Consider the following 10,000-nt stretch of genomic DNA (forward strand, 5'->3'; position numbering starts at 1 on the left):
GAGAGAGGGTATGAGCCAAAATTTGGGGCATCTAGCCCATCGGGAATTATGTTTTATCATTATTTCAAGATTTCGGGAATTGGTCGAAAAAGTGACAGAGTGCCACTGCCGTGCACCTGGTATTATTTTTGGGTTACCAGGTGCATATTTTTATAATGGTTTTAAATGATTTTAGATAGGCTACATACCTCAATACCCTATATGGAACAACCATACTACGGACCCAAGTCAGTTGGGGCCGGCCTGAGTGATTTATGAAGCTTTTAAAAAATGTCTGTACTCATCCTCCCTTCTGTGCACCTGGTATTATTTTTGGGTTACCAGGTGCTCCTATTGAAATCGAATGAGTGCACCTGGTATTATTTTTGGGTTACCAGGTGCTGCTATTGAAATCGAATGAAAATGATTTTAAATGGCCTGCAGACACCCATGCCCGCTATGGGAGCACCATACTATGGGCACAAGTCAGTGGGGGCCGGCCTGAGGGATTTATGGAGCTTTTCAAAAAAGGTCCGAAAATATTCTATGTTGAACTACTCAGGAAAAACGGCTAAGTGCCCTCTTTTGGGTTACCAGGTGCTCCTATTCTAATCGAATGAAAATGAATTTAAATGACCTGCAGACACCCATGCCCGCTATGGGAGCACCATACTATGGGCACAAGTCAGTGGGCACCGGCCTAAGGGATTTATGGAGCTTTTATATAAAATGTCTGTACTCATCCTCCCCTCCGTGCACCTGGTATTATTTTTGGGTTACCAGGTGCTCCTATTCTAATCGAATGAAAATGAATTTAAATGACCTGCAGACACCCATGCCCGCTATGGGAGCACCATACTATGGGCACAAGTCAGTGGGCACCGGCCTAAGGGATTTATGGAGCTTTTCAAAAATAAGGTCTGAATACTTTCTATGTTGAACTACTCAGGAAAAACGACAGAGTGCCCACTTTTTGGGTTACCAGGTGCCCCTATTTAAATCGAATGAAAACGAATTTAAATGACCTGCAGACACCCATGCCCGCTATGGGAGCACCATACTACGGGCACAAGTCAGTAGGCACCGGCCTAAAGGATTTATGGAGCTTTTCAAAAATGTATGTAGTCACCCGCACTACTGACACCACCTTATGTTAGTTTGGGTTACCAGGTGCCGCTATTGAAATCGAATGAAAACGACTTTTAAGGGCCTGCCCACACCCATGCCCGATATGGGAGCACCATACTACGGGCACAAGTCAGTGGCCACCGGCCTAAGGGATTTATGGAGCTTTTCAAAAAAAGTCCGAAAATATTCTATGTTGAATTATTCAGGAAAAACGACAGAGTGCCCTCTTTTTGGGTTACCAGGTGCCCCTATTGAAATCGAATGAAAACGACTTTTAAGGGCCTGCCCACGCCCATGCCCGATATGGGAGCACCATAGTAGGGGTCCAAGTCAGTAGGCACCGGCCTAAGGGATTTATGGAGCTTTTCAAAAAAAGTCCGAAAATATTCTATGTTGAACTATTCAGGAAAAACGACAGAGTGCCCTCTTTTTGGGTTACCAGGTGCCGCTATTGAAATCGAATGAAAATGACTTTTAAGGGCCTGCCCACACCCATGCCCGATATGGGAGCACCATAGTAGGGGTCCAAGTCAGTAGGCACCGGCCTAAGGGATTTATGGAGCTTTTCAAAAAAAGTCCGAAAATATTCTATGTTGAACTATTCAGGAAAAACGACAGAGTGCCCTCTTTTTGGGTTACCAGGTGCCGCTATTGAAATCGAATGAAAATGACTTTTAAGGGCCTGCCCACACCCATGCCCGATATGGGAGCACCATAGTAGGGGTCCAAGTCAGTAGGCACCGGCCTAAGGGATTTATGGAGCTTTTCAAAAAAAGTCCGAAAATATTCTATGTTGAACTATTCAGGAAAAACGACAGAGTGCCCTCTTTTTGGGTTACCAGGTGCCGCTATTGAAATCGAATGAAAATGACTTTTAAGGGCCTGCCCACACCCATGCCCGATATGGGAGCACCATAGTAGGGGTCCAAGTCAGTAGGCACCGGCCTAAGGGATTTATGGAGCTTTTCAAAAAAAGTCCGAAAATATTCTATGTTGAATTATTCAGGAAAAACGACAGAGTGCCCTCTTTTTGGGTTACCAGGTGCCGCTATTGAAATCGAATGAAAACGACTTTTAAGGGCCTGCCCACGCCCATGCCCGATATGGGAGCACCATAGTAGGGGTCCAAGTCAGTAGGCACCGGCCTAAGGGATTTATGGAGCTTTTCAAAAAAAGTCCGAAAATATTCTATGTTGAACTATTCAGGAAAAACGACAGAGTGCCCTCTTTTTGGGTTACCAGGTGCCGCTATTGAAATCGAATGAAAATGACTTTTAAGGGCCTGCCCACACCCATGCCCGATATGGGAGCACCATAGTAGGGGTCCAAGTCAGTAGGCACCGGCCTAAGGGATTTATGGAGCTTTTCAAAAAAAGTCCGAAAATATTCTATGTTGAACTATTCAGGAAAAACGACAGAGTGCCCTCTTTTTGGGTTACCAGGTGCCGCTATTGAAATCGAATGAAAATGACTTTTAAGGGCCTGCCCACGCCCATGCCCGATATGGGAGCACCATAGTAGGGGTCCAAGTCAGTAGGCACCGGCCTAAGGGATTTATGGAGCTTTTCAAAAAAAGTCCGAAAATATTCTATGTTGAACTATTCAGGAAAAACGACAGAGTGCCCTCTTTTTGGGTTACCAGGTGCCGCTATTGAAATCGAATGAAAATGACTTTTAAGGGCCTGCCCACGCCCATGCCCGATATGGGAGCACCATAGTAGGGGTCCAAGTCAGTAGGCACCGGCCTAAGGGATTTATGGAGCTTTTCAAAAAAAGTCCGAAAATATTCTATGTTGAATTATTCAGGAAAAACGACAGAGTGCCCTCTTTTTGGGTTACCAGGTGCCCCTATTGAAATCGAATGAAAACGACTTTTAAGGGCCTGCCCACGCCCATGCCCGATATGGGAGCACCATAGTAGGGGTCCAAGTCAGTAGGCACCGGCCTAAGGGATTTATGGAGCTTTTCAAAAAAAGTCCGAAAATATTCTATGTTGAACTATTCAGGAAAAACGACAGAGTGCCCTCTTTTTGGGTTACCAGGTGCCGCTATTGAAATCGAATGAAAACGACTTTTAAGGGCCTGCCCACGCCCATGCCCGATATGGGAGCACCATAGTAGGGGTCCAAGTCAGTAGGCACCGGCCTAAGGGATTTATGGAGCTTTTCAAAAAAAGTCCGAAAATATTCTATGTTGAATTATTCAGGAAAAACGACAGAGTGCCCTCTTTTTGGGTTACCAGGTGCCCCTATTGAAATCGAATGAAAACGACTTTTAAGGGCCTGCCCACGCCCATGCCCGATATGGGAGCACCATAGTAGGGGTCCAAGTCAGTAGGCACCGGCCTAAGGGATTTATGGAGCTTTTCAAAAATAGTCCGAAAATATTCTATGTTGAACTATTCAGGAAAAACGGCTATGTGCCCTCTTTTTGGGTTACCAGGTGCTGCTATTGAAATCGATCCTCACTACTGACACCACCTTATGTTAGTTTGGGTTACCAGGTGCTGCTATTGAAATCGAATGAAAATGATTTTAAATGGCCTGCAGACACCCATGCCCGCTATGGGAGCACCATACTATGGGCACAAGTCAGTGGGGGCCGGCCTGAGGGATTTATGGAGCTTTTCAAAAAAGGTCCGAAAATATTCTATGTTGAACTACTCAGGAAAAACGGCTAAGTGCCCTCTTTTGGGTTACCAGGTGCTCCTATTCTAATCGAATGAAAATGAATTTAAATGACCTGCAGACACCCATGCCCGCTATGGGAGCACCATACTATGGGCACAAGTCAGTGGGCACCGGCCTAAGGGATTTATGGAGCTTTTATATAAAATGTCTGTACTCATCCTCCCCTCCGTGCACCTGGTATTATTTTTGGGTTACCAGGTGCTCCTATTCTAATCGAATGAAAATGAATTTAAATGACCTGCAGACACCCATGCCCGCTATGGGAGCACCATACTATGGGCACAAGTCAGTGGGCACCGGCCTAAGGGATTTATGGAGCTTTTCAAAAATAAGGTCTGAATACTTTCTATGTTGAACTACTCAGGAAAAACGACAGAGTGCCCACTTTTTGGGTTACCAGGTGCCCCTATTTAAATCGAATGAAAACGAATTTAAATGACCTGCAGACACCCATGCCCGCTATGGGAGCACCATACTACGGGCACAAGTCAGTAGGCACCGGCCTAAAGGATTTATGGAGCTTTTATATAAAAGGTCTGTCCGCATCCTCACTACTGACACCACCTTATGTTAGTTTGGGTTACCAGGTGCTGCTACAGAAATCGAATGAAAATGACTTTTAAGGGCCTGCCCACACCCATGCCCGATATGGGAGCACCATACTACGGGCACAAGTCAGTGGCCACCGGCCTAAGGGATTTATGGAGCTTTTATATAAAATGTCTGTACTCATCCTCCCCTCCGTGCACCTGGTATTATTTTTGGGTTACCAGGTGCTCCCATTCTAATCGAATGAGTGCACCTGGTATTATTTTTGGGTTACTAGGTGCTCCTATTGAAATCGAATGAAAATGACACACAAAGACAAGGATTAATTGCAAAAAATATTGTATTTATTTAGAGTTATTCATGGATTGATTTGTCCCTCAATTAGTCTCCGAGCCTGGCTTGCATTATGAGGCAAATTATGGGAACGGTAGTAGCGTGCCTGCGTCTCCAGGGAGTGACACATGTGGTCAGCCACAGTTCCACGGTCTGTAAGCGACCCAAGATTAAAGTTTAATGTGGCAATGCTTCTTCGAATTGTACCAAATGTCACTTTCCTTCCAATGCCAAACTCTGCAAAAATCTTACCCACACAATCACAGAGATTACCGTATGGTTTACCAGAGCATGTGAAAAAGAAGAGTGTTGTGTCTGGGGTCATTCCACTCAGATGAGGCCTGATCCGATGGAATCGTTGAAGCCAAGTGTATTCCTCATCAGATATAACAATTCTGCACTCCCCGAAGCTGTAGTTAGTTTTGTGGCTTGCTACAGTCATTTGATAAACCCCACTTTCATTGGTTATTTCATTGAAATCACTCTCACCGAACATGGTGACTGGGGATCGTCGAGTTCCATTAAAAGTCGCCAACCGGCTGGACATGAGAGCCGCAAACCTGCGTCTGTCAGATGAGGTGGCTCGGACTTCCAGCCTGCTGAGAACAGAAGGAATAGATGCATTGCTTAGCTCCAAAAATCGTTTTAACTCCGCAGCGCTGAGCACCTCGTCCCTGCAGCGTCTGCGAAATTGTGCCATGTGCGTTGCCAGGCTCTGCCTAGAATCCCTGTCTATCTTTGCCAAGCAGAGTAACAATTTGCGAATTACACTGGCTTTAGCTTGCAGACCATTCGGCCGGAACTGAATAAGATATTTCAGGAAACTTCTAACATCTGATCGGTATAGTTTTAATGTGGATGGTGCCAAACTACGGCCTTCACATGTCCGGTACCACTCATACACACGCATGTAGTTGTCCAGAAAACACAGGCCTTCATCGGATTTGTCCTCGGACATAATGCGGAGGAATTCCCGTACTCGTGACAGACTGGTGTGACTATTGTCTATTCTTTTAACTGAAGGGTTAATACCCTTAATATAGGTAGCATATTCATTCAAAATGACATCACTCAAACCTTCAGTTGTGGACGGCACACCACCGCCGCCTCCATCACTTTCGCTATCGGTGGAAGGCGACATGACGCTGCATTGCTCCCCCGGTTCCGAGCATTGTTCACCGGTTGACTGCACCGTCGCCTGACTGGTTGACTGCACCGCTGACTGCTCACTCTCGCCACTCAGCTGCTGTTCTGCGGACAACTCACTTCCAACGCCGTTGTTAGGCTCCATACAATCCCCTGGGTAGGCCTGCTGTGTCTCAGCCGAAATCGGGCTACATTGCACGGCATGATTCCATTCCATAGATGCGTGTGTAAGTCCATGGACAGTCTTAAAATGTTTGTCTATCCGCGAAATATGCGTCTTGGTACAAAGTCCACAGTCATGTCGTTTTTGTTTGCTGTCCATAGCTAGCTTCTCTCTCCTGCCTTCCTGTGTGTATGTTTGTTAGCTTCCAACCGTCGCCTAATCAATGGCCTAATTATCACCAGGTGTGGATACAGGTGCGGCGCGAGCGGGGCACGGGCGGGGCACGGGCGGGGCAAGGGCGGGGCTGTGTCATAGCTATGCCCTGCTTAGGGCTATAGACATGAATTGTTATGCCGGAAAATAGGCACCTTGAATGGGATTCAATTCATAGAGCACTGCCCTTGGAGCCCACAGGCTCAGATGCCACATGCCACAATACCACTTCCACATACCACAATGCCACTTCCACATACCACAATGCCACTTCCACATACCACAATGCCACTTCCACATACCACAATGCCACTTACACAAGTGTCAAACGCCCCTTCACCAAGTGCCAAACGCCCCAACCCTAACCCTAACCCTAACCCTAAGAAGGTCGTAAGTTCCATCAGCAGTGCCACAGGTGCCATAGGTGCCAAACCCCTGCCTGGGTAATTTTTAAAGCTATTTAAAAAAAAAAAAATATGCCGGGCAAGAGGCACTCTGACCGGGGTAACATTAGGTGTGCACTGCCCCCCCCTGGAGCCCTGTGGCACTTGGCACTTGGCACTTGGCACTTTAAACCTTTCATAAGTGCCATAGGTGCCAGACCCCTGACTGGGTCATTTTTAAAGAATAAAGGGCTACACACATTAAATACTATGCCGGGCAAGAGGCACTCTGACCGGGGTAACATTAGGTGTGCACTGCCCCCCTGGAGCCCTGTGGCACTTGGCACTTGGCACTTGGCACTTTAAACCTTTCATAAGTGCCATAGGTGCCAGACCCCTGACTGGGTCATTTTAAATACAGGATAATAGGCTACACACATTAAATACTATGCCGGGCAAGAGGCACTCTGACCGGGGTAACATTAGGTGTGCACTGCCCCCCTGGAGCCCTGTGGCACTTGGCACTTGGCACTTGGCACTTTAAACCTTTCATAAGTGCCATAGGTGCCAGACCCCTGACTGGGTCATTTTTAAAGAATAAAGGGCTACACACATTAAATACTATGCCGGGCAAGAGGCACTCTGACCGGGGTAACATTAGGTGTGCACTGCCCCCCTGGAGCCCTGTGGCACTTGGCACTTGGCACTTGGCACTTTAAACCTTTCATAAGTGCCATAGGTGCCAGACCCCTGACTGGGTCATTTTTAAAGGATAAAGGGCTACACACATTAAATACTATGCCGGGCAAGAGGCACTCTGACCGGGGTAACATTAGGTGTGCACTGCCCCCCTGGAGCCCTGTGGCACTTGGCACTTGGCACTTGGCACTTTAAACCTTTCATAAGTGCCATAGGTGCCAGACCCCTGACTGGGTCATTTTTAAAGAATAAAGGGCTACACACATTAAATACTATGCCGGGCAAGAGGCACTCTGACCGGGGTAACATTATGTGTGCACTGCCCCCCTGGAGCCCTGTGGCACTTGGCACTTGGCACTTGGCACTTTAAACCTTTCATAAGTGCCATAGGTGCCAGACCCCTGACTGGGTCATTTTAAATACAGGATAATAGGCTACACACATTAAATACTATGCCGGGCAAGAGGCACTCTGACCGGGGTAACATTAGGTGTGCACTGCCCCCCTGGAGCCCTGTGGCACTTGGCACTTGGCACTTGGCACTTTAAACCTTTCATAAGTGCCATAGGTGCCAGACCCCTGACTGGGTCATTTTTAAAGAATAAAGGGCTACACACATTAAATACTATGCCGGGCAAGAGGCACTCTGACCGGGGTAACATTAGGTGTGCACTGCCCCCCTGGAGCCCTGTGGCACTTGGCACTTGGCACTTGGCACTTTAAACCTTTCATAAGTGCCATAGGTGCCAGACCCCTGACTGGGTCATTTTTAAAGGATAAAGGGCTACACACATTAAATACTATGCCGGGCAAGAGGCACTCTGACCGGGGTAACATTAGGTGTGCACTGCCCCCCTGGAGCCCTGTGGCACTTGGCACTTGGCACTTGGCACTTTAAACCTTTCATAAGTGCCATAGGTGCCAGACCCCTGACTGGGTCATTTTAAATACAGGATAATAGGCTACACACATTAAATACTATGCCGGGCAAGAGGCACTCTGACCGGGGTAACATTAGGTGTGCACTGCCCCCCTGGAGCCCTGTGGCACTTGGCACTTGGCACTTGGCACTTTAAACCTTTCATAAGTGCCATAGGTGCCAGACCCCTGACTGGGTCATTTTTAAAGAATAAAGGGCTACACACATTAAATACTATGCCGGGCAAGAGGCACTCTGACCGGGGTAACATTAGGTGTGCACTGCCCCCCTGGAGCCCTGTGGCACTTGGCACTTGGCACTTGGCACTTTAAACCTTTCATAAGTGCCATAGGTGCCAGACCCCTGACTGGGTCATTTTAAATACAGGATAATAGGCTACACACATTAAATACTATGCCGGGCAAGAGGCACTCTGACCGGGGTAACATTAGGTGTGCACTGCCCCCCTGGAGCCCTGTGGCACTTGGCACTTGGCACTTGGCACTTTAAACCTTTCATAAGTGCCATAGGTGCCAGACCCCTGACTGGGTCATTTTTAAAGAATAAAGGGCTACACACATTAAATACTATGCCGGGCAAGAGGCACTCTGACCGGGGTAACATTATGTGTGCACTGCCCCCCTGGAGCCCTGTGGCACTTGGCACTTGGCACTTGGCACTTTAAACCTTTCATAAGTGCCATAGGTGCCAGACCCCTGACTGGGTCATTTTTAAAGGATAAAGGGCTACACACATTAAATACTATGCCGGGCAAGAGGCACTCTGACCGGGGTAACATTATGTGTGCACTACCCCCCTGGAGCCCTGTGGCACTTGGCACTTGGCATTTGGCACTTGGCATTTGGCACTTTAAACCTTTCATAAGTGCCATAGAGTGGTAATTGCATAGGATTTCAGGGGTATACACATTAAATACTATGCCGGGCAAGAGGCACTCTGACCGGGGTAACATTATGTGTGCACTACCCCCCTGGAGCCCTGTGGCACTTGGCACTTGGCATTTGGCACTTGGCATTTGGCACTTTAAACCTTTCATAAGTGCCATAGAGTGGTAATTGCATAGGATTTCAGGGGTATACACATTAAATACTATGCCGGGCAAGAGGCACTCTGACTGGGGTAACATTAGGTGTGCACTGCCCTGTGGCACTTGGCACTTGGCACTTGGCATTTGGCACTTGGCATTTGGCACTTGGCACTTCCATAAGTGCCATAGAGTGGTAATTGCATAGGATTTCAGGGCTATACACATTAAATACTATGCCGGGCAAGAGGCACTTTGACTGGGATACAATTTTAAAAATTCCCGCACCATCTGGATTTGTCCACATGATGGCGACATTGGATAGGGTAAGCTGGGATAAAATTATGATGGTAATTGCATAGGATTTCAGGGGTATACACATTAAATACTATGCCGGGCAAGAGGCACTTTGACTGGGATAAAATTATTATGGTAATTGCATAGGATTTCAGGGGTATACACATTAAATACTATGCCGGGCTAGAGGCACTTTGACTGGGATAAAATTATTATGGTAATTGCATAGGATTTCAGGGGTATACACATTAAATACTATGCCGGGCAAGAGGCACTTTGACTGGGATAAAATTATTATGGTAATTGCATAGGATTTCAGGGGTATACACATTAAATACTATGCCGGGCTAGAGGCACTTTGACTGGGATAAAATTATTATGGTAATTGCATAGGATTTCAGGGGTATACACATTAAATACTATGCCGGGCAAGAGGCACTTTGACTGGGATAAAAT

The sequence above is a fragment of the Salvelinus namaycush genome, unplaced genomic scaffold (assembly GCF_016432855.1).
Source record: "Salvelinus namaycush isolate Seneca unplaced genomic scaffold, SaNama_1.0 Scaffold2212, whole genome shotgun sequence".
In the NCBI taxonomy this organism is placed as follows: Eukaryota; Metazoa; Chordata; class Actinopteri; order Salmoniformes; family Salmonidae; genus Salvelinus; species Salvelinus namaycush.